Here is a 26082-nt window from a genome sequence, read left to right on the forward strand (position 1 = left end):
TTTCTGGCAGTTAGGTGCAGAATTTCTGCTTGCAACCACTGAACTTAGCTACAAGGCCATGACTGACTGCAGGGAAAATGAGGACATGTAGCCTTCATTCTGGGTAATGCAGATAAAAATAAGGGGTTCTATTGGTATGGGAAAGAGGGAAATAAATATTTGCAGATGTTACATTTCAAGTTCCCTGGGAAGCAGAATCTGAGATAGAGATTATTTCCAAGGAAGTTTATTGGAGAGTGTTCTCGGGATCGACAGCTGATGAAAGGTTGGGGAAGGGATTGCCTGTGGGAGACGTTGAACTGCTCCACAGTCCCAACAAAGATCTAAGCCAATCGCATTCAGAGTTGTCCATTGTTGGAAGTGGGCAGGGGCAGTCAGTCTTCATATTTCAACTTTGGTCATTTACTGCAGGCTGCAGACTGTTGCTGAAAGATATGTTGGGCAAGACAATTCTCTTCAGCTGAGAAAATTTCCAAAAATTGTCACAAATTTCCTCAAGTGACAATTGAGGGCTCTCTGCCAGCACTTGGGGAAAAAAAAATCTTCATTCCTGTAAAGGGACCTTGTAATATCTACCATTGAAGACTGCTAGAAGTATGATTGCTGTGGAGGATAAAGTAGGAAATAGAAAACACATTTGCCTCATTTGCCAAATGAGGACCTTGCCTTCTAGTTACATTCCAAAGAACTCAAACACAAGATTGGAAGAACTAAGTATTTAAAGAAAAATGCAAACAAAGAGGGGTGGGTTTCAGAGGGTACAGTTTATCCACTTATTTACAATTCTTATTTAGCACTTACTGTATGTTAGATACCATGATAAAACAAATGAATGTGATGGTGTGTTCCTTTGTCATCATGACATTTAGTGACTCATTCGGAAGAATGATGGAAAACAAGTAAATAAGTGAAATAATAGCTAATTTTGATATGTGATAGAAATAAAATATTAATAAACTGTAAACAAATGACTAATTATGAAATATGTATTTGAAGGAGATGCTCATAGGAAAGAGGGAACTCTATAAGTGAGAATTAGTGATGAGAAGGAAGCAGCCTCAGGAAGAATGGGAGCACAGATTTCTAGGCAAGGGGTCCATTTAATGACAAAGTGACAAGTTTGAGAACTAGAAGAACATCTGCTTGACTGGGACACAGTAAGCAAAAAAGTGAGTTGTGTGAGATGAGATTAGAGTGGTAAGATTACTCAGTGCCTGAGAATCTGGGTTATTTTCTAGGCACAATGGAAGACAAGGATTTAACACCAGTGAAAGCACATATGATCAGAGTAATATGGTATATAAATTATCTCTGGGTGTTGTTGAGAAACTGATACTTAGGGATTAAAAAGACTTCAGAAAACTTGACATTATTTTTGAGAACTGCTTTCACAATTATTTAATAAGTACAGAAGTGTTCCACACTCTAGAAATACAGTGATGATAAAAAAGACAAAATATCTTGCTTCAGTTCAGTTCAGTTCAGTTCAGTCACTCAAACGTGTCCGACTCTTTGCGACCCCATGAATAGCAGCATGCCAGGCCTCCCTGTCCATCACCAATTCCCGGAGTTCACTCAGACTCACGCCCATAGAGTCAGTGATGCCATCCAGCCATCTCATCCTCTGTCGTCCCCTTCTCCTCCTGCCCCCAATCCCTCCCAGCATCAGAGTCTTTTCCAATGAGTCAGCTCTTTGCATGAGATGGCCAAAGTACTGGGGTTTCAGCTTCAGCATCATTCCCTCCAAAGAAACCCCAGGGCCAATCTCCTTCAGAATGGACTGGTTGGATCTCCTTGCAGTCCAAGGGACTCTCAAGAGTCTTCTCCAACACCACAGTTCAAAAGCATCAGTTCTTTGGTGCTCAGCCTTCTTCACAGTCCAACTCTCACATCCATACATGACCACACGAAAACCATAGCCTTGACTAGACGAGATTTTCTTTCTATCCCTATCACTTCTCTATGCACAAACACAAATTTATAAAATTGAATGTATGAAAAGTAATCTCTGAATAACTCTTATAGCTTTTCATATATTTATTTTTGCATTTTAAAAATACCATTCTTTTACCTTGTATTAGACTTATTTGTGATACATACACACACTATCTATATGCATCCTGCATTTTATGTATATATTCTATATGCTATACATGTATATTATGTATGTGTGTATATGATGTATGTGGGTTCCAGATGGCACAGTGGTAAAGAATCCACCTGACAATGCAGGAGGTGCAGGAGATGTGGGTTTGACTGCTGACTGGGGAAGATCCCCTGGGTAAGAAATGGCAACCCACCCCAGTATTCTTGCCTGGGAAATCCCATGGACAGAGGAGGCTGGCAGGCTACAGTCTATGGGTTGCAAAGAGTTGGACATGATTGAGCGACTGAACATGGGCATGAGAGCAACTGAGCATGAGCACGGTTATGTATGTATACACGTGTATATAGTAAGTATATATAGTATATGTATTATATATGTGTATAGAATACTATATAGATGTTATACATAATATGCTCATGCTAAATTATGCATTAATACATAGAGTTTTCATGTTTGTTAACTATTTGAATAAAAGTAGTAACTTTAATAGTTTGTAGTGTAATCTCAATTTTGTCATGCCCAATACTATATAACATACCACAGGATATTCTCTGTTGAATTCACAAACTTGTGTTCATATGTTTCTATAAAAATAATTTTATATTTTTATTTTAATAACTAATTATTTTAAATATCATCTTTTCCTATTTTATGTGAAAATATACCTAAATAAACATTTCTTATTTTTAAATATAAGTCAAAAGTTAGTGTCAGGGCAAAAATATTTTTGTTTACCTATGACTAATTATTATTTAACTCATTCTATTTGTGATAGATATGTCAGGGGAGTGGCTAATTTCCTCGGTTCTGTCTCATCACAACAAAAATTTGAAGCGAAGGATGTTAAAGCCCTCGGCATGTCACAGCTCTCAGACAGACCATGTTATAGCTCTCGAACAGATCAGTGTTACAGCTCTGTGTTACAGTTCAGTTTCATTTAGAAAATAAAAGGAAAATACATCCTCAAGGCGTGAGGGCATGCTGACCCAAAAGATGTGAAGAAGAGAGAGAGAGAGAGAGACTGCACATGCTCGAGCGTGAGGGAAAGAGAGACCCCCGGCCTTTAGGCTCCTCTTTTTGTGTTTTTCCTCCCCCTGGGCCTGCCCTATGTAAACTGGGCTAGCCAGGAGTGCTGTTTGTTCTACCTGAGGTCCTCACTCAGGTCCTCGGACCTTCCTTTGTTCTATTTTTGCAGGCTTTTCTCTTTCCTTGTCTTTTGGCCACCGCCATTCTGGACTCCTTTGTCCTATTCTAACTACCTAACAGATATTTATAAAACAATTTAGAAGTTTTCACATTGACTCTGAATAGGATAGCTTAGTGGAACATAGAACTGAAGCAATGCTCTTTTATATGTTGTATTTTCACAAAACCTGTGATAGAATTTTGGATTATTTCATGTGAGAGATTTATGATACTTTACTATGATTCTACCCATTTCATAAGAGTAGGGTAACTATTGGAATGCTTACATCATCAAAGAAAAAAGAACACTATTTTTTTTCAAAGGTTATAAACAATGTTTGTATATGAAGCATGCAAATATTTGAAGCATAAACAGATTTTAAATTTTAAAAAGAGCATTGTTCTAGTCAGGGTTTATATTTTTTGTTTTTTCTTAAATAGAGTTTGTGGTGTGTGTGTGTATGTGTGTGAAAAGCAGAACACTGAAGACTCACTGGAATCTAGATACACTTCGATCCATATGCCTCTAAACTTTCAAATGTGTTTTAGACAGAGATCTGAATGTACTATAACCTGGAGACTGTTTTTCAGTCATAAGCCATGCATTTAGTTGGGGAGTCTGAGCTGATCAGGGAGAGAAAAATCTTAAAGGAGCAAAATACACATCAAACTGATGTCAAAGCTTTCACTCCTTTGAGCTACAGAAAGGAACACCATGAACTGATCACTAATCATGTGCACTGCTAAGCCTATGGGATTCAAAAGACAACAGCGCGCATGGCCCTTCCCACCAGCTTGTGGAGGAAAATCTTTTTACTCAACAGGAGAAATGTGACACATGCTGAAACAGAGACAGAAGCTAAGAGTAAAGAGATTTAGCTGACTGAAACTTTTCTAGACTCTAGAAAAATTCTGTCAGAGGCAAACTCATTTTCCATCCACTCCCTAGAGCTGTATAAGAAACTATAGAGAACACTTTAGCAAAGAATTAGAGCAGATTTTATCAGCGAAGGGTGGCTGATTATGAAATGCTCTTAGTAATGTAACCCAGGCCTGCAGCAATTGTGTTAACTGTGTTCATCAAAAGGCTAGAGCAGGTTACCCTAGCTTTCACCACTTTTTTTGTTTTGTTTCCTAAATCTTATAGAATTAAGTCTAAATCGTAATACATAAGATTTATATATATTGATATATTATGCCTGTTTTCAATACTGACTTAAATGTTATTAATTACCAAAGTATAATGCCATCAAGTTTTTTGAGAAAACTCTCTTAGCCTTGTATTAGTCAGAACACTTCCATTACAGTGGCTAAATCTCCAGGGTGGATAACACTTCTTAGTAACAGCCTTAGGATCACATCGGCATTGAAAGGATAGGAGCAGACTGGGGGTCAGTGCCTTCAGGCATCTTACTTTCTCTTTCTCTGGGCTTCTGTTGCTAGGCACTTACAGAGAATAAAGGCAGGGCTATTGTTTAAGGGTGGTTTCCCCCTTTCCCTCTTAAGCTCCTGTTTCTCTGGTTCTGAAATAAGTGACTATTTGGAAACAGACTATAAAGAGGCCAACAGAAATTTCCACACGTTACCATCTAGTTAATATCCCTGGGCAAAGAATTTTAAGGTAAGAGCTATCAAGGAGTTTTTCTAAATTAGCATTCAACTTGAAGGAAATGTTTTTAAACAGAAGTTTGATATTGTTGACTCTAATGAGATTACAGGTTTATTTTGAGTATTAACAGTATTAGTATTTTGTTGAACACACAATAAATTTATTTTTTAGGCACTGATTTTCCTTTAAAATGTGTGGCACTTTTAATTCAGCGGGAACTTGAAAAAATCTTGTTGGCAGAATTTAACAATACAGACTGAAGGAAAGCATTTATGGTGAAAACTGTTATCATGCTATTATTGCCTATGGCACAATTATTTAACTATCTCTTTAGTTGATAAACTAAATCAATAGACTTTGTACTGTGAAGCTGTCAATATTTTGGAAAAAGACTGCTGCTGCCTTAATTTTGCACATATTCCGATTGCTCTGGACACAGAAATCATGAAGGACATTTTGTCCATTTGCAAATTTGACTGCTTTCTTTCCTTTTGAAACCAAGCTCCATGTTAATTATTTCAACCAGTTTTCTAATATAACAGGAACTGCCCTCTGTGTGTCAACAAAGATGAAGAATCTAGCATAATACATGATATCAGGATAACCTGGGAAGAGGGCAAAGCCTCAAAGTTAAAGTATTGCTACAATTATCAGGAGAGGTTATGTGTTTGTCTATCGAAGGCCATAAGGGGAAACAGAAAAATGTATAAATATGTCCAACAAAAATTTTAAAAAGAGATGAACCACACAGAAGGATTTCTGGTGTTTTGAATAAGAAAAATCCTTCCTTGAAGATCAGAGAAATTCAAGAATAGATGGGTCCAAGTCTTACTTTGTCAAGAGTATAGAATATAATGGAAGTAAAGCATTGTTGTTGGTGATCAGTACCTAAGTCTTGTCCAACTCTTGGCAACCCTATGGACTGCTGCATGCCGTGCTCCTCCTCCACTGTCTCCTGGCATGTGCTCAAGTTCATGACCATTGAGTCAGTGATGCTATCTAACCATCTTATCCTCTGTTACCTCCTCCTTTCCCAGCATCAAGATCTATTTTAATGAATCAGCTCTTCAATCAGGTGGCCAAAGTATTAGAGCTTCAGGTTCAGCATCAGTCCTTTCAATGAATATTCAGGGTGATTTCCTTTAGGATTGATTGGTTTGATCTTGCAGTCCAAGGCACCCTCAAGAGTCTTCTCCACCACCATAATTCTAAAGCTTCAATTCTTAGGTGCTCAGCGTTCTTTATGGTCTCACATCCATGCATGACTACTGGAAAAACCATAGCTTTGACTATATGGACCTTTGTCAGCAAAATAATGTCTCTGCTTTTTAATATGCTGTCTAGGTTTGTCATAACTTTCTTTCCAAGGAGCAAGCATCTTTTGATTTCATGGCTGCAGTCACAGACTACAGTGATTTTGGAGTTCAAGAAAATAAAATCTGCCACTGTTTCCATTTTATCCCCATCTATTTGCCATGAAGTGATGGGACCAGATGTCATGATCTTAGTTTTCTGAATGTTGAGTTTTTTGTTTTTTTTTTTTTTTTGAATGATGAGTTTTAAGCCAGCTTCTCCACTTTCCTTTTTTACCTTCATCAAGAGATTCTATAGTTCCTCTTTACATTCTGCCACAAGGGTGGTGTCATCTGCATGTCTGAGGTTTCTGGTGTTACTCCTGGCAATCTTGATTCCAGCTTGTGCTTCATCCAGACTGGCATTTCACATGATGCACTCTGCATATAACTTAAATCAACAGGGTGACAATATGCAGTCCTGACATATTGCTTTCTCAATTTTGAACCAGTCTGTTGCTCCATGTCTGATTCTAGCTGTTGCTTCTTGACCTGCATACAGATTTCTCAAGAGGCAGTTAAAGTGATCTGTTTATTCCCATCTCTTTAAGAATTTTCCAGGTTCCAATTTTTGTTTGACTGGAAAATTTGTTCCAGTCAAATTTTCCAGTTTGACTATTGATCCAAACAGTCAAAGGCTTTAGTGTAGTCAAAGAAGCAGAAGTAGATGTTCTTCTGCTATTCTCTTGTTTTCTCCATGATCCAGTGAATGTTGACAACTTGATATCTGGTTCCTCTGCCTTTTCAAAATCCAGGTTGTACATCTGGAAGTTCTCAGTTCACGTACTGCTGAAGCCTAGCTTGAAGGAGTTTGAGCATTACATTGCTAGCATGTGAAATGAGCACAGTTGTACTGTAATTTGAACATTCTTTGGCATTGCCTTTCTTTGGGATTGAAATGAAAACTGACCTTTTCCCAGTCCTGTGGACACTACTGCTGAGTTTTCCAAATTTGCTGCTGTGTTGAGTGAAGCACTTTAACAGTAACATCTTTTGGGACTTGAAATAGCTCAAGTTGGAATTCCATCTCCTCCACTAGCTTTGTTTGTAGCAATGCTTCCTAAGGCCCACTTGACTTCACATTCCATGACATCTGTCTCTAGGGGAGTGGCCACACCATCATGGTTATCTGAGTCATTAAGACTTTTTTTTGTATAGTTCATCTGTGTATTCTTGGCATCTCTTCACTTCTTCTACTTCTGTTGGGTCATTGCCATTCTGTCCTTTATTTGCTTATCTTCGTGTGATATAGTCCCTTGGTGTTTTCAGTTTTCTTGAGATCTCTTGTATTCCCCAATATTTTTTCCCTCTATTTCTCTGCTTTGTTCACTTAAGAAGGCTTTCTTATCTCTCCTTGCTATTCTCTGGAACTCTTCATTCAGTTGAGTATATCATTCCCTTTTCTCCTTTGTCTTTCACTTCTCTTTTTCTGTCAGCTATTTGTAAGGCCTCCTCAGACAACTACTTTGCCTTCGTGCATTTCTTTTATTTGGGATGATTTTGGTCCCAGTCTTCTGCACAATGTTGAAAACCTCCATCCATAGTTCTTCAGGCACTCTGTCTACCAGATCTTATCCCTGAATCTATTTGTCTCCCCCTCCTCCAATCTACAATCATAAGGGATTTGATTTAGGTCATACCTGAATGGCATAGAGGTTTTCCCTACTTTCTTCAATTTAAGCCTGAATTTTTCAGTAAGGAGCTCATAATCTGAGCCATAGTCATCTCCAGGTCTTGTTTTTGTTCACTGTATAGAGCTTCTCCATTTTTGCCTGTTAGAACATAATCAATCTGATTTAGGTATTGGCCATCTGGCCATGTCCATATATAGAGTGGACTCTTGGTTTGTTGGAAAAGGATGTTTTCTATGACCAGTGGTGTTCTTTCAACAAAACTCTGTTAGCCTTTGCCCTACTTCATTTTGTACTCCAAGGCCAACCTTGCCTGTTACTCCAGTTACCTCTTGATTTTCTACTTTTGCATTCCAATCCCTTATGGTGAAAAGGGCATCTATTTTTTGGTGTTAGTTCTAGAAGTTCTTGTAGGTCTTCATAGAACAGGTCAGCTGTTCAACTTCAGCTTCTTCAGTTGGGGCATAGACTTGGATTACCATGACATTTTATGGTTTGCCTTGGAAACAAACCAAGATCATTCTGTTGTTTTGGGGATTGAACCCAAATACTGCATTTTGGACTGTTTTGTTGTCTATGAGGGCTATTCCACTCCTTTTAAGTGATTACTGCCTACAGTAATAGATATAATGGTCATCTGAATTAAATTCGCCCATTCCTCTCTATTTTATTTCACTGATTTCTAAAATGTCAGTGTTCATTCTTTCCATGTCCTGCTTGACCACGTCCGATTTACCTTATTTCATGGGCCTACCATGCCAGGTTCTTATGCAATATTGTTCTTTATAGCACTGGACTTTTCTTTTACCACCAGAAAATATAATGGAAATTAAGCACTGGGTTGATCAAGTATAACTCTGGTTTCTTGATATAATAACTCTCAATTTTGACCAACATATTACTTTACATTGTATAAAAAGTCTCATGTATACTGACCCATGTAATCATCAGAAGGAGACTATAGAGGAGATAACAGAAGCTTGGCAGGATTGAGGGACATGTCTAAGATCATACCAGCAGTCCATGACAGAGCATGGATGAGAAAGATCTCAGGTTCAAACCTGAGACCTTTTGCCATGCTGCCTTCTTTCTACACTGCACTGCCTATGGTTCTAAAAGAAATAGGTAAAGAATTTGGAGAGAAAGGGCTCATGATAATATGAGAAAAATTATGTGTTTTATGGGGTAGCTGTATTTGGAAAAGAGATTTATTTACTGAGATTCAGCAGCAGAAGTGCTGATAAATTTAAGGGAAAGCCATTTGTTGGCTGCTTCAATGCAAATCCAGAGAAGTTTTGAATGGATAATTCCCTTTTCTATTTCTTCAGTTTAACTAACAATACACAGATCTGCATACTCTATGCTAAACAATGAACTGTAAATGTCAATGGAGGCAATTTCTTAATTTTACTGGCATGTAGGCTAATATTTGATGCTGCTGCTGCTAAGTCGCTTCAGTCGTGTCCAACTCTGTGCGACCCCATAGATGGCAGCCCACCAGGCTCCGTCGTCCCTGGGATTCTCCAGGCAAGAACACTGGAGTGGGTTGCCATTTCCTTCTCTATTTAAGGTTTAAATTACAATCTGGCAAATATATACTTCAAAATTCCATTTGTGAAGTTGAAGCAAATGCATTTGCAACATATTTCTTAAATATAGGAATTGTTTATTCTAAGATATTAAAGGACCCAAGGTAATGTGGCTGTTTTCTAGTTATCACATATAAAAATCTTCAAAACTTGAGAATTACTGTTAGATACAGTTGTTTCTTAAAATGATTTCTTTTAACTATAAAAGTGTTAGAAATGAAATGAAAGTGTTTTCATTTTGTGTAAATGCTTATGTGTGTATGAATGAGTTATATGCCTTTTTAAAATGAAAGATTGAGACAGAAATGTTAAAGCTGTTTTATGTTTCTCAGAGCTGCCCATGGTGAATGTAAGATGTCTTATTCTACTCAGTACTGTTATCACTACTCTGATAATGGTTCTACTAGCATTGATTTATATTTCTATCCAGTCAAATACTATATACCTTTTTCAATCCATTGTATTTTTGTGAGTAATACACTGAATCATTTCTGCAGGTCTTCTTTTCAACTTACAGTTTTGCTTTTGGGAACATAACAGTAATGATATTACTAATGAAGGAGTTGAGTATAATAAGTTATGCATCACAACTGCTGAGAATCCTTCAGATGAATGCAAAGTCCTTTGTGAGCTATTTTTGTTCTGATTATAACACTGTTTACAACATCTGGTCATTTCCTAAATTTATTACTAATGAGAGTTTGTTAGCAGCTGGGATCGCTCTAAATTTAAGCTAAGTTTATTTAAATTAGGATATAAAACCATTTTCCTGCTGCTTAAGAAAACTAAACTTCTTAGGAAAATTACTTTCATATTTTGTCTCTGTGTGTTACAATCAAGTCTCTTCAGAATGACCATATTTCTTTTAGTTAATTCCTCTAAGATGTGACAAAATTATTGGCTTCTTATTTTCCTATTTTAGGGAAATTTTGTTCTGGTAAAAAAAAATAAATTGTTTGATTGTTAGTCAACTACTTATCATCATTTATTATTAAGTCTCTGTGTGTGTGTGTGTGTGTGTGTGTGCATGCGTGCATGCATATGTATCATGGTTAGTCAGTTGGAAAGAGCACTTAACATTTTTCCCAGTATTAAAATTAGACAAAATCATCTAAACTCTGTAAAATTTACTAAGGTATTTTTAAGAGAATGTGTATGAAGACAGAATTAGGTATAAAAAAACTATTGATTTCATTTTGCAAAATCTGGATTTTAGTCCTGATTCTAACAGCAGAATTCACTGAGTGTCCTACTGTATTTTTTCTTTCATTTCGTGTTCTAGACATGTTATAGCCAAATGCTCCAGGAAACAAACTCACTCAGAAGGACAGCATGGATAGTGGAGTGCAGTTTATTACACCAGTGGGTCTGAGAGAGTCTCCTCTTTAGCTAGGGACCCTGACCGACTTTGCGAAAATCGTATATACCTTAGGTGTACTGCTCAAGCCCACATCCCCAAATTCGTTAAACCTAGCCTAGAAAGTGTTAAAGGGAGATATAATCAGGTTAAAGCCATGGTTCATAATCAGAAGGGTCAGCTGCTTATACATTGGTGTAGCCTACACCAATGGGTGCCATAAAGATTACAAAGGTGATTGACTACATAGGGGATTGTTACATTCTTTTTGGCGATGGGAAATCTTGGTATGGAATCTGGTGTTTATCAGTCCAGGAGGCCAGTTCGGCCGTAGGTATGTTATCCACATGGCTACCAGACACATAGTCCAAAGTTCACTGAAAGTACAAGATGGGAGTTTCCTTCTTTTTCAAGATGGAGTCAGCTCGGCCTGTTCCTTTCCTCCTTCAGACATACTAAATTTTTGGTTAATATCAATTCAAGTTGACTTTCTATCCTGGAGATCATTTCTGCTCTAGAAATGAATATGAGTACTAGATTTGTTGTATTTGATAAAAGAAAGACTGTACACTTACATTAAGAAAGTTCAACTCACTGCTAAGAAGGGGCAGATGTTCTTGATTTACACTTATTAAATTCTTTTCCTACTTATAAAAAATTAATGTGTAAATTACATACATTAAAATTCACAGTAATTTAACAACTGTATATCCTCAGTACTCACATCCCAAAGCAAAATGTAAAATATTTACATCATCTCAGAAAGATCTTTCATGTCCTTTTCCAATAAGTCCTCCCAATCCCAGAAAAACTATTTTCTGATTCCTACCACCATAATTTAATACTTCTTTTTCTTAGATATCCTATAACTAGAACTGTGTTCTTTTCTTTCTTGGCTCAAACCTCTCACTCAATGTATTGATTTTGAGACTCATCCATGCTATTGTACACATAAGTATTTCATTCCTTTTTGTTGCAGAGTAGCGTTTCACTTTATGAACATTTCAATCTTCATTTATATCTTCTTCTATTGATGGACATTTGGGTTGTTTCCAGTTTGGGGCTTCTAGTATGAATAAGGCAGCTCTAAATACGAACAAAGCTAGTGGAGGTGATGAAATTCCAGTTGAGCTATTTCAAATCCTAAAAGATGATGCTGTGAAAGTGCTGCACTCAATATGTTAGCAAATTTGGAAAACTCAGCAGTGGCCACAGGACTGGAAAATGTCAGTTTTCATTCCAATCCCAAAGAAAGGCAATGCCAAAGAATGCTCAAACTACCACACAATTGCACTCATCTCACATGCTAGTAAAGTAATGCTCAAAATTCTCCAAGCCAGGCTTCAGCAGTACGTGAACCGTGAACTTCCAGATGTTCAAGCTGGTTTCAGAAAAGGCAGAGGAACAAGAAATCAAGTTGTCAACATCCGCTGGATCATGGAAAAAGCAAGAGAGTTCCAGAAAAACATCTATTTCTGCTTTATTGACTATGCCAAAGATTTTGACTGTGTGGATCACAGTAAACTGTGGAAAATTCTTCAAGAGATGGGAATGTCAAACCACCTGACCTACCTCTTGAGAAATCTGTATGCAGGTCAGGAAGCAACAGTTAGAACTGGACATGGAACAACAGATTGGTTCCAAATAGGAAAAGGAGTATGTCAAGGCTGTATATTGTCACTCTGCTTATTTAACTTCTATGCAGAGTACATCATGAGAAACGCTGGCTGGAAGAAGCACAAGCTGGAATCTAGATTGCCGGGAGAAATATCAATAACCTCAGATATGCAGATGACACCACCCTTACGGCAGAAAGTGAAGAACAACTAAAGAGCCCCTTTATGGAAGTGAAAGAGGAGAGTGAAAAAGTTGGCTTAACGCTCAACATTCAGAAAACTAAGATCATGGCATCTGGTTGCGTCACTTCATGGCAAATAGATGGGGAAACAGTGGAAACAGTGTCAGACTTTATTTTTTGGGCTCCAAAATCACTGCAGATGGTGATTGCAGCCATGAAATTAATAGACACTTACCTCTTGGAAGGAAAGTTATGACTAACCTAGAAAGCATATTAAAAAGCAGAGACATTACTTTGCCAGCAAAGGTTTGTCTAGTAAAGGCTATGGTTTTTCCAGTGGTCATGTATGGATGTGAGAGTTGGACTGTGAAGAAAGCTGAGCGCTGAAGTATTGATGCTTTTGAACTATGGTGTTGGAAAAGACTCTTGAGAGTCCGTTGGACTGCAAGGAGATCCAACCAGTCCATCCTAAAGGAGATCAGTCCTGGGTGTTCATTGGAAGGAGTGATTTTGAAACTGAAACTCTAATACTTTGGCCACCTCATGCGAAGAGCTGACTCATTGGAAAAGACCCTGATGCTGGGAAAGATTGAGGGCAGGAGAAGGGGACAACAGAGGATGAGATGGTTGGATGGCATCACCGACTCAATGGATGTGAGTTTGGGTGAACTCCGGGAGCTGGTGATGGACAGGGAGGCCTGGCGTGTTCCGATTCATGAAGTCACAAAGAGTCGGACACGACTGAGCCACTGAACTTAACTGAACTACTCTTGTATTCAGAATACACTTATAAGGGACTTCCCAAGTGGCTCACTGGTAAAGAATCTACCTGCCAATGCAAGGAGACACAGGAGACACTGTTTGAGCCCTGGGTTGGAAAAATCCCCTAGAGGAGGAAATGGCAACCCACTCCAGTATTCTTGCCTGGAGAATCCCATGGAGAGGAGCCTGGCAGGTTACAGTCCAGAGCATCACAAAGAGTCAGACACAACTGAGCATGCACACATGAATATTCTTATACAGGACCTTTTGTGGACACATTTTCATTTATTTTGGATAAATATCTCCATGTAAAATTTCTTTGTCAAGGGTGAGATACATATTTAAACTTTATAATTGTCACACAGTTCTCCAAAGTGATAGCACCATTGTACATTTCTACAGGAAATACATGAGAGTTCTGGTTGTTTTACTCCCTTCCAACATTGGGTGTTGTGAGTCTTTTTAAATTCTAGTTCTAATGGTAGTGAAATGGTATTTCATTAGAGTTTTGTTTTGCTTTACTCCGATAACTATAAATTCTGGACAGTTTTTCATGCATACGTTGGCCACTTATACATATTTTTTGTTGTGTCTGTTTAAGGCTTTTGCCCATTTATTAATTGGATTGTCTTTTTATTATTTATTTACAGGAATACATTTTATAATCTGGATAGGTAACTTATTCAAATATCTGAATTTCTATCATTTTTCTCCAATGTGAAGCTTGCTATTCATTTAAGAAAACTGTATCTTTTGATGAGCTTCTGAAGGGATTGGATGGATCAATTTTTTATGGTGCATGCTTTCTGTGTCCTATCCAAGAAATCTTCCTCTGCACCAAGGTCATGAAGATATTCTCTTTTTGTTGTTGTTGTTGTTTTTTAATTTAATTTTATTTTTTAACTTTACAATATTGTATTGGTTTTGCCATATATCGAAATGAATCCGCCACAGGTATACATGTGTTCCCCATCCTGAACCCTCCTCCCTCCTCCCTCTCTTACATTTCTTTTTTGAAGGTTATGGTTTAGGTTTTAAATTTAGTCCATGATCCATCTTAAATTAATTTAGGGTTTGGAGTCAAATAGAGGTAAAATTTCATTTTTTTAAATTATATATTAATTTGCTCCAGTATCTTTTATCAGTAAGATTTTTTATTCATAGAATTGACAGTGTTTTTGCCCCCAAATCATTGTTAATTGACTACTGGATTCACTACTTCCTTCAACTGTTCTATTTTTAGAGAAAACTCTCTTGGCCTTATATTATTTGGAATACCAAAATGGCACTATTTAGATTATAGATTGTCTTGAAATCTGGTGAGAGAGTTAATCAGTTTAGTTCTTTTTGAAAATTGGTTGAACACTTTAGATTCACTCTCTTGTGAACTTGCCTAAATTCATTAATTAGTGGAAGTTTTTAAAAATTTTTTGAGGATTACACAGAGTTGCTATGTACAAAGGTATGTTATCTCTAGTAACAGCATTTTATTTTTCCCTTTCAGTCACTCTGCTTTTGTCTCTTTTTTGCCTTGTAACAGTGACTAGGCCTTCCAATACCATAGTGAGTAGAAGTTAAAAGATCAAGACTTTTGCTTGTTTTTTAAATCAGAGGAAAAACATTCAAATGTTTTATGATTAATACAGATATTATCCATAGATTTTTATCGATTGCCTTCTAGTCCTAGTATACCAAGGGATTTTTAATATGAACTGGTGTTTTTTTTTTCAAATGCTTTTCCAGCATCTATTTAGACATATATATCTACATTTTTCATTATGTATTTCCTTTAGCTAATGTGATGGATTACATTGCTTGATTTCTGACTCTAAACTAATCTTGAATTCTTTAAAATAATCATCATGGTGTCATGATATATTAGCCTTCTACGTAGTGCTTTTATTTAGCGTATTTTTGTTTACATGTCCATGCAGGATGTTAGTCTGTGGTTTTATTTTTATTGAAATATTTGGATTTAGAAAAAAAATATTTTGTTCTAGTGTTTTTCTGACCTCAAGGATTGAGTTGGAAAATATTACTTCTTCTTCTATTTTTGGAAAGAGTTCATGAAGACATAGTATATGTTTTAAAGAACCTACTAATGAATCCATATGGGCTTGGAGTTTATTTGTTGTTGTTGGAAAGTCTATTATGAATGTAGCTTTTAAGATTTTTTTGATTGTATCTATTAAGTTTTTATAAAAATATAATAATATGTCCTTTCACTTAAATTGGCAAGTATATTGGCATGTGGGTCTTCTGGAGACAAATCCTTTTAGGTTTTGCCTATTGAAGATGTCTTTATTTCTCCTTTACTTTAAAGAATATTTCTATTACACAGATATAAAATTCTAACTTTTTTTTCCTTTGTGTATTTTAAAGATGTCATTCCATTGTCTTATCTCATTCATTGTATTTAATTAAAAGTCAGCCATAATAGTTGTACACTTTGTGTAATGTAACTTATTTTAAAACATTAGTGAGTGCTTTCAGGATTTTACCTACAATATGTCCAGGCACAATCTCCTTCTCAGGATTTTATGAACTTCTTTAGCGTTTGGGTTAATGTGTTTCATCAATTTTGGAAAATTTTTATCTGTTGTCTTTTAAAACTGTATCTTTTGTCCTAATCTCCTTTTCTTTTTATTAAATCCTACATCTATGTTATAGCATATGAAAATGTTCCACAGATCTCAGATACTGTTTTGTCTACACCTTTATCTTTTTTGTGTTGCAGTTTGGACAATTTGGGTTTAACCTGCCTGTCTTCATGTTAGCCAGTTGTTTCCCTTTCTATTTCCACTGTGCTATTAAGCTTATCAAATTATTTCTAATATCATATTTTTGTTTCTATTATTTCTATTTTCTTTAAGGTTTTTGTCTCTGCTGACATTCCCTCTGTATTCAGACATGTTGGTCTCATTCTAGGATATTTAAATTAAATTATCTCAATACATATAATATCTGAGCTTTTCCTGGATCTTTTTCTACTAATGTTTTCTTTCTTGACTATGGGTCACATTTTATTGTTTCTTCATGTGTCTCATGTTTTTTTGAGAGTATTATGTGTAAAAGAGCTGTAGCAAATAATATTTACTTCAGAGAGGGGCATACTTCTCCTCAGGCCTCAAATATGGGGTCCACTGCTGGTTAGTCCCTTCAGTTGCATCTGACTCTGTGTGACTCTATGGACTTCTCTGTCCATGGAATAATCCAGGCAAGATTACTGGAGTGGGTTGCCATGTCCTCCTCCAGGGGATCTTCCCAACCAGGGATGGAACCCTGGTCTCCTGCATTGCAGACAGATTCTTTACCACTGAGCCACCAGGGAAGCCCCAATATAGGGTCTAAGTCACACCAGTTTGTAGTTGAGGTAGGTTTAATCTAAGCTAAAGTTGTTACATCTTTTATTGTTTTAAGTCAACACAGTTTTAAAATTGATCATACTTTGAGTATGATCAGGATTTTCCTTTCAATTAAGCTTGCGATCAGAGCACAAACAAAGCTCCAAAGAATTCTTTATTCTTTGTAACACAGAAAAAATATCTCTGAACTTTGTGTGTTACAGGCCTAAAAATAAGGTTTCCAATTATATGCTGCCTCAACATGTGAAACCTAGAGGGCTTCTTATGGCCCTAACCACAAGTTCCCTTCCCCTTTCTGCTCCAGTGGATAAGGTCCCCTGGCCGAATAATTCTCCTTATCAAGGGGACCAAGCACAGTTCCTCCTCATCCCTGAGTAGTGGGATTCAGTTCTCTGCCAGCTTGTAGAATTATTCAAACAAGCCAATTTCACCCTCCAGTGAGAGCCAGGGGGCAACCTACATTCTTGATATTATACAGCTGGCCCCTTACAGCCCCTGGCTATTTTACTCTGTTCTCAGGTACAACCTCGGTGCAGACTAGTGTGGCATGTAGTGTCTTCCTTCCCAGGACTGTGAGTATATGTACAAACTACTACCAATCTCATTTGTCCATTGTCAGGTGTCATGTGTCATCCACCCCTACCATCATAAGGTGGGAATTCCTCACCAGTGAAGAGGAGGTGATTAAAATGCTGCAGGAGATCTCCTGTTTTACAGTAAGAAACCTATTTTATTTTCATCTCTAGTGAGTTATCTTTCTTCTCCAGAGCCACCCCTGGATTTCTACACTATGGAAGATATTTCCCCCACCTTTTGCCTTCTGTTCTGCCTTTAGGAGACCACTGAAGTGTGCTCAGTGAAAACTAGCATACCTCAAAACCATTTTTATTTTCAGTCCTCTTGCCCTTTATCCAGCCTTTGGAGGGTTATGGCAGTGACTTAGTGAAAACTAATTCCTCCTCTATTAGCCTTTTCTTGTCACTACCCCAGGGAAGGGATGGAAGCTGAGGCTGCTTGTAACAATCCTGTAAGTGCAGAGTCTAAGCTCTCCATTCAGCCTCTGCAGGCATGGACAAGGGCAGTACCACAGTTCTTGCTGTGGTGTTTGGTGGGAGTAGAGCAATTACTGTGTAAAAATATTTCTATCTTTCTAGGTTGACCATTTCCTTCTGGTCCTTTGGATTTTCTTGGGGTTTTATTGTTTATGCCATCAGTGTTTCTAGTTTGTCGAATTCTCCCATACTTGGTCAGGGAGATACTAGGCAAAAAGAAAATCCAGAGAACCCAGTGCAGTTGTTCCTCAAGTCTCCTAGCCCATCCATCTTCCTCACCTTCCAGAGTCTTCTTATGTTTGTATTATACACAGTGGCCAGGAGTTTTAGATGTACTTAGTAGGAGGAAGAGGGAAACATATGCTTCTATATTTCCAGAAGCAGAGGTCATTAATGATAATCAATCAATGATTAGCCATAACTTTCATGAAGGAAAAGAAAATGCTGTTTCTAAAATGTGCAAAAGGAATTAGTCTTAAAGACTTTTTAATACTTTCAAGTATATTGTTCTACTTAAATGGAAAATATAAAATAAGCAATAGGAAGTTTTGCAAACTACAGTATAAACATTTCCTAAGAGGGTTATTTGGTCATCTTTTATCAATTTGCTCTTAATGTTCCTAATTATAGAGTTAAATTTTTTATATTAGGATAGAATATGTTCTTTCCTGACAAATTAATAAGCTTGTCTCATTTAATATTAAAAATTATTTGACTCATTATACTTCCATATTTCCTTTCCTACCAGACTACTGGACCTAAATTTTATAGTTAACTTTGGTTTGTTTGCACACCTGAGATTTTTCTGGCATAACTATTTCTTTATTACCCTTTATTATACAGCTCTTACACTTTGCTTTGTAGTTCTCATGTGCCTGTGATGGTTTCAAGATAAACTGTCTCAGACATATTTTGAAAACAGATGAGGTAGAAACAGTGGGATTTCTGAGTTTTATTTCGGAAGGATTTGCATGCAAGAGGTAATCTTATTAAAAGGGTATTCTAGGAGACTTCTTGAAGCTGTATTCATAGAAGGAGTACCTTGTATTTATTTACGTTGCTTTTGTGTGTAGCTATGAACTGGGGAATGGGTCCTCCCCTCTAACCCCTGACAGGTGCTACTACAGCTATATAGAAGTACTTCATCATTTTATGCGTTCATTCATTTTAGTAAACATTTATTGAATGTCTACCAAACACTATTCTAGATGCTGGAGATGTAGCACTCATACTGTTCTGGAGGTTTCGCTCTAGCAAGTGAAGGAGCATATTATCTGTGCTTGTGAAGAATAAGACAATTGCATCTGGTCCCGTAACTTCCCAGCCAATGGAAGGGGAAAAAGCGGAAACAGTAACAAATTTTATTTTCTTAGGCTCCAAAATCACTGTGGACAGTAACTGCAGCAATGAAATTAAAAGACACTTTCTCCTTGGAAGGAAAGCTATGACAAACCTAGACAGTGTATTAAAAAGCATAGACAACACTACTGAAAAATGTCCATCTAGTCAAAGCTATGGCTTTTCCAGGAGTCACCTATGGATATAAGAGTTGGACCATAAAGAAGGCTGAGTGCTGAAGAGCTGATGCTTTTGAAATGTGCTCCTAGAGAAGACTCTTGAGAGTACCTTGGACAGTAAGGAGATCAGTCAACCCTAAAGGAAATGAACCCTGAATATTCATCAGGACTGTTGCTGAAGCTGAAGCTCCAATCCTTTGGCCACCTGATGCAAAGAGCCAACTCATTGGAAAAGACCCTGATGCTGGGAAAGATAGTATCACTGACTCAATGGACACGAATTTGAGAAAACTCTCAAAGTTAGTGGAGGACAGAGGATCCTGGTGGGCTACAGACCATGAGGTCACAAAGAGTTGGACATGACTTAGCAAATGATCAGTGATATCACTTATAATACTGAACAGGAATTGAAAATGGCACCCAAACAATTGAATAAAGTCGTAAAGATTAGACCAAAAGCAAATTTACAAACAAAAATCTCCCCTCTAATTCCATAAATTTAAACAAATATAAATCACAATATTATCAGCAGTATCTCACTATATGTTTTAGCTGTGACATAAAAGCAAAATATACAGTTAAAAACAATTGACAAAATGAATGATGACAACTTGAAAATTATTTTCTCTAGATTTTTGTAAACTAGTCTTCTAGTTTTCTATTTTTGACGTGGGGTTGGGGGGCAGTGGAGTTTACTGTTAGATGATGGAAGAAGAATTGGACATCAGTCTCAGTTCATTCGCTCAGTCAGGTCCGACTCTTTATGATCCCATGGACTGCAGACACCAGACCTCCCTGTCCATCACCAACTCCTAGAGCCTGTTCAAACTCATGTCCATTGAATTGGTGATGCCATCCAATCATCTCTTCCTCTGTCATCCCCTTCTCCTCCCACGTTCAATATTTCCCAGCATCAGGGTCTTTTCCAATGAAAAGACCCTTCTTTGCATCAGGTGGCCAAAGTATTGGAGTTTCAGCTTCAGCATTAGTCCTTCCAATGAATATTCAAAACTGACTTCCTTTAGGATGGACTGGTTGGATCTCCTCCCAGTCCAAGGGACTCTCTAGAGTCTTCTCTAATACCACAGTTCAAAAGCATCAATTCTTTAGTGCTCAGATTTCCTTATAGTCCAACTCTTATATCCATACATGACTACTGGGAAAACCATAGTTTTGACTAGATGAACCTTTGTTGGCAAAGTAATATCTCTGCTTTTTAATATGCTGTCTAGGTTGGTCATAGCTTTTCTTATAAGGAGCAAGTGTCTTTTAATTTAATGGCTGCAGTCACCATCTGCAGTGATTTTGGAGCCCAAGAAAATAAAGTCTGTCACTGTTCCCATTTTTTCGCCATCTATTTGCCATGAAGTGATGGAACCAGATACCATGATCTTAGTTTTCTGAATGTTGAGTTTTAAGCCAACTTTTTCACTCTTCTCTTTCACTTCCAAAAAGAGGCTCTTCAGTTCTTTTTCACTTTCAGCCATAAGGGTGGGGTCATTTGCATATCTGAGGTTACTGATACTTCTCCTAGCAATCTTGATTCCAGCTTGTGCTTCATCCAGCTTGCCATTTTGCATAATGTCCTCTGCATATAAGTTAAATAAGTAGGGTGCATAAGCAGCCTTGACATAGTCCTTTCCCAATTTGGAACCATTTTGTTGTTCCATGTTTAGCTTTAACTGTTGCTTTTTGACATGCATACAGATTTCTCAGGAGGCAGGTAAGGCAGCCTGGTATTCTTATCTCTTTAAGAATTTTCCACAGTTGTGATCCACTCAGTCAAAGTCTTTGGTGTAGTCAATAAAGCCGAAGTAGATGTTTTTAGTCATGTATGGATCTGAGAATTGGAATATAAAGAAAGCTGAGCACTGAAGAATTAATGCTTTTGAACCGTGGTGTTGGATAAGACTCTTGAGAGTCCCTTGGACAGCAAGGAGATCCAACCAGTACATCCTAAATGAAATCAGTCCTGAATATTCATTGGAAGAATTGATGCTGAAGCTGAAACTCCAATACTTTGGCCACCTGATGCAAAGAACTGACTCATTGGAAAAGACCCTGATGCTGGGAAAGATTGAAGGTGGGAGGAGAATGGGGACCACAGAGGATGAGATGGTGGATGGTATCACCTACTCAATAGACATAAGTCTGAGTAAACTCTGGGAGTTAGTGATGGAGAGCGATGCCTGGTGTGCTGCAGTCCACGGGGTTGCAAGTAGTCAGACATGACTGAGTGACTGAACTGAACTGAGATGTGCTTCTGGAAATCTCTTGCTTTTTTGATGATCCAACGGATGTTGGCAATTTGATCTCTGGATCCTATGCCTTTTCTAAATCCAGCTTGAACATCTGGAAGTTCATGATTCACATACTGCTGAAGCCTGGCTTGGAGAATTTTGAACATTACTTTGCTAGCATGTGATACGAATGCAATTGTGCGGTAGTTGAGCATTCTTTGGCATTGCCTTTCTTTGGGATTGGAACGAACACTGGCCTTTTCCAGTCCTGTGGCCACTGATGAGTTTTTCAAATTTGCTGGCATATTGAGTGCAACACTTTCACAGCATCATCTTTTAGGATTTATCTCAACTGGAATTCCATCACTTCCACTAGCTTTGTTTGTAGTGATTTTTCCTAAGGCCCAGTTGACTTCACATTCCAGGATGTCTGGCTCTAGGTGAGTGATCATACCATCATGGTTATCTGGGTCGTGGAGATCTTTTTTGTATAATTCTTCTGTGTATTCTTGCCATCTCTTCTTAATAAATCAAATCCCTTGACGATTATACAGTGGAAGTGGCAAATAGATTCAAGGGATTAGATCTGATAGAGTGCCTGAAGAACTGTGGACGGAAGTTCATGACACTGTAAAAGAGGCAGTGATCAAGACCATCCCCAAGAAAAAGAAATGCAAAAAGGCAAAACGGTTGTCTGATGAGGCCTTGCAAACAGCTGAAAAAAGAAGAAAAGCTAAAGGCAAAAAGGAAAAGGAAAGATATACCCATTTGAATGCAGAGTTACAAAGAATAGCAAAGAGAGATGAGAAAGCCCTCCTCAGTGATCAACGCAAAGAAATAGAGGAAAATAATAGAATGGGAAAGACTAAAGATCTCTTCAAGAAAATTAGAGATACCAAGGGAACATTTCATGCAAAATGGGCACAATAAAGAATTGGACATACTATGTATCAATTAACAATGTGCTACTTTAGGAGGTTACTTAAATTCTTTAAGCTTGATTTTCTATCAGTAAAATGAGAGTCAGATACCTACTTGGCATGACTTACTTGGCATGGAGAAGGGTTATAGTGAAGTATTATTTTCAAAATTTTATACTATTTTAAAGATGAGAATTTCTTTGTGAGAAAGAAAGATGCTGCCAAGAACCCCTGTTAATCTAGTTGAAGCTATTCCCTGCTTCCAATATTTTATAGAGGACAATAATTCTTGCAGCCATAAAATGGCTTTTAAATAATACATAGCACTATCTACAAATCTGACAAAGGTCCCTATAGTCAAAGCTATGGTTTTTCCAGGAGTCATGTATGGATGTGAGAGTTGGATTATAAAGAAAGTTGGGTGCCAAAGAATTGATTCTTTTGAACTCTGGTGTTAGAGAAGACTCTTGAGAGTCCCTTTGACTGCAAGGATATCAATCCATCAGTCCTAAAGGAAATCAGTCCTGAATGTTCACTGGAAGGACTGATGCTGAAGCTGAAACTCCAATACTTTGGCTACCTGTTTCAAGGAACTGACTCACTGGAAAAGACTCTGGTGCTGGGAAAGATAGAAAGCAGGAAGAGAAGGGGACCATAGAAGAAGAGATGGTTGGATGGCATCACCGACTCAATGAACATGAGTTTGAGCAAGCTCTGGGAGATGGTGAAGGACAGGGAAGCCTGGTGTGCTGTAGTCCATGGGGTTGCAAAGAGTAGGACATGACTGAGCGACTGTACAACAGTCTACAAATCATGAAGTCCTTAATCTAAGATTCTCTTTTAACTCCTAATTACATTTTTGTTTCAACTTAATATGATTTTTTGTTTTTTCTTATGATTAGGAAAGACTAAAATAATAATGATGAATAATAATATATTACAAAAAGAAAATGGAAATAACCCCCATTATCTCATCAGCTAGAGAGAGCCCTTTTGCAAAATATATTCAATCCTTAAGGTACAATGAAAAATGACATACAAACTAGATGATAGTACATAATATAATGAGTTTTATAGTTGCTTTCTTATAAATTGCTCAATGAAAAAAAAATGGCAATAGAGTAAAACAGTTTAACTTAAACAATTTAGCAACCACAGGGGTGTAGCAAAATGATTGGGTCCAGGTGTAAAAACTCTGATGATATGGTTTAATCCAGGGATAGTTTTTATAGCAATTAGAAGAATGACTGAATATTCTTTAGGCAATAATCCCAGGAATATTATTATTCTTAATTGTTAGTTGATGAATATTAATGAGTCTCAAAAGCAGAATTTGAGGCTAGACTTCTGACAGTTTCTTAAGTATAGATACTTACTTTATGTCTCCAATTAAGGACTGATCCATACACCTAAATCCCTCAGATGAGATGGTGTTTCTCTAGGGAGTTACAGCACTAGATGGCTTATTGGATTGATAATGAGATACAGAACCTTTAGCCTTCTGGTCACAAGGTCACTTGTAAGCTAGGATAGGGGTAACCAAAATCATTATTGGTCAATATGTTACAGGAGGAGAAATGAATTGCTTCACCTCAGCTCAGTTTTTATTACCATTTGAAAGCCATTTGTTATCTCTTATATGAGTGACCCTTTACCACTCAAGTTCATTTGTCCTAAATAGGATCAAGATTTTTTTTTTTTTTCAAATCATAGAAATAAGTAAATGTGTGTGTGTCATTATTCTGATTATTTCTTAAACTTTCAGGATGGTCTCTTCATCTACTTTTACTAAATCATTTTAGAAAATGATTTAAAATTGTACACTAAATAGAAATACTTCACTTAGAGCTTTCTAATTACTATTCTGTTCTAAGTCAAAGATAGTTGCTTGTGTCTTTTCCCGATAAAGAAGCTGTAATGTTTTTTTCTTAGTACTGACAACTATACTTGTGTTGTGAAAATTATGCATTTTATCACTCTTTTTAGTAAGTAATTGCTGCCTGGATTGTCTGTGCTGGACCTATTTGCTCTTCTACAAATGCAAAGTTAGTTAGTTGCTCTGTGATATATCTGAGAAACAGATGTTTTGTAACACATATCAAAGTCAGTTGGGTTGCTGCTGACTAATGTGTGTTATAGTTTAAATAACCTCATGTTATATACTCTCTAAATGTCAACAACAGTCTACAGCCATACCACCCTGAATGCGCCCGATCTTGTCTAAATGTCAACAATAGCTTGTATAAGAGAATGATGGAGATGAAGGGGAGGAAATGTATTAAGATCAAAAAGTTAGTAGTTCAGAGGAAATTTAGGTCTTGTTTCGAAACCTGGTGTCCTGGATACAGGATTAGAGACAAGAATATATATCTGTTGTTGTTTGGTTGCTCAGTTGTGTCTGACTCTTTGTAACCCCCCGGACTCTTTGCAACCCCATGTATAAAGGATTAGAGACAAGAGTATATATCTATAATAATATATAACCAAATAGTCATGAAGTTTCCAGTTTTTTGGTTCTAAAGAAAACATTACAAGACTGAATATTTAACAAGAACTTAATACCAGGCACTGAAGTTGACAAAAAGATTAATTACACAGAGATTTAGCCTTCAGGTAATATATAATAGAACACAAGTACATTGAGACCCAAGAATATTCTTGCTTTATAATCTTAGCATCTAAGAGAGCACCTCACTAAAGCTGACTGGCTGAATGAATGAAAGAAAGAAGAAACATATGGATGGATGAACTACTCTAGTTTGTTACTTATATGTCCGAAGGGTATGCTATGGAAAATTTTTTACAGCTCAGAGAGCTTAATGGAAGCCTGAGAATCAGACATTTGTTGGAACAGTGAAATCATAAATCCCATGAAGCATCTCTATTGGGAAAACCACCATTGAACAGTCTTTGATCAATGCAATTCCCTACTTTCTGCTGCTGATACATTTGGCACTACAGTAAAAATACAAAAACTAATATGTATGATTCCACTTTAATTTATTTTCATATGAGTCCACTCTTTCATCCTTTTTTAGTGGTAAAATACTAATCACTCTCAACCATGAGAAGATAAGCATTAGAAAATAGAAGAATTAAATTTCTGATGCTTCATTCCATTAACTGGTTCCAATAGAAATTTCGAGAGCAAAATTTAAAGTGAGTTTCTTGTATACTCACATAATTCAATAATTTATGCTTTTCTTTTTATTATCATCATTGAGATTGACTTCAAATAATGCTACAGCTAAAGTGTGTATAGAAAAATAGGGATATGTTTTTATTTTTTCACAATTTAGCCTGTGATGCATGAAAGGGCAGAGACACTGCAGACAGAGTTTTTATTTGTGCATGTGTATATGTCCTTAAACAAAACATGGCTCTCTGGATGGGGCACAGTTGAAAGGAAGTATCACATTATTTTTTCTCAATTTCCTTGCATAGTAGAACAAAATGTAAACTATTTGACTTAACCCATCCAAACAAAATTCCATCATCACCATGAAATTTCTCTTCAAAACTGAGCAACACATGAAATATAAGTGGACCTGGGAAAGTTACTTCACATTTCTTTCATGGGTTTTCCTGATAATCATTG

At 37.0% G+C, this 26082-nt stretch overlaps 1 protein-coding gene across 1 annotated transcript in view; it reads left to right on the plus strand.

Annotated features, from left to right (window-relative positions):
- The first annotated feature begins 4830 nt into the window (after positions 1 to 4830).
- MMRN1 (multimerin 1) overlaps positions 4831 to 26082 on the plus strand; it is a 109633-nt gene continuing 88381 nt past the window's right edge. Inside the window, exon 1 of the mRNA XM_055587650.1 lies at positions 4831 to 4913. The gene's annotated coding sequence lies outside the window, so the exon portion shown is untranslated. The remainder of the gene's footprint in view (positions 4914 to 26082) is intronic.

This window comes from Bubalus kerabau, chromosome 7 (genome assembly GCF_029407905.1).
Source record: "Bubalus kerabau isolate K-KA32 ecotype Philippines breed swamp buffalo chromosome 7, PCC_UOA_SB_1v2, whole genome shotgun sequence".
Taxonomy (NCBI): Eukaryota; Metazoa; Chordata; class Mammalia; order Artiodactyla; family Bovidae; genus Bubalus; species Bubalus kerabau.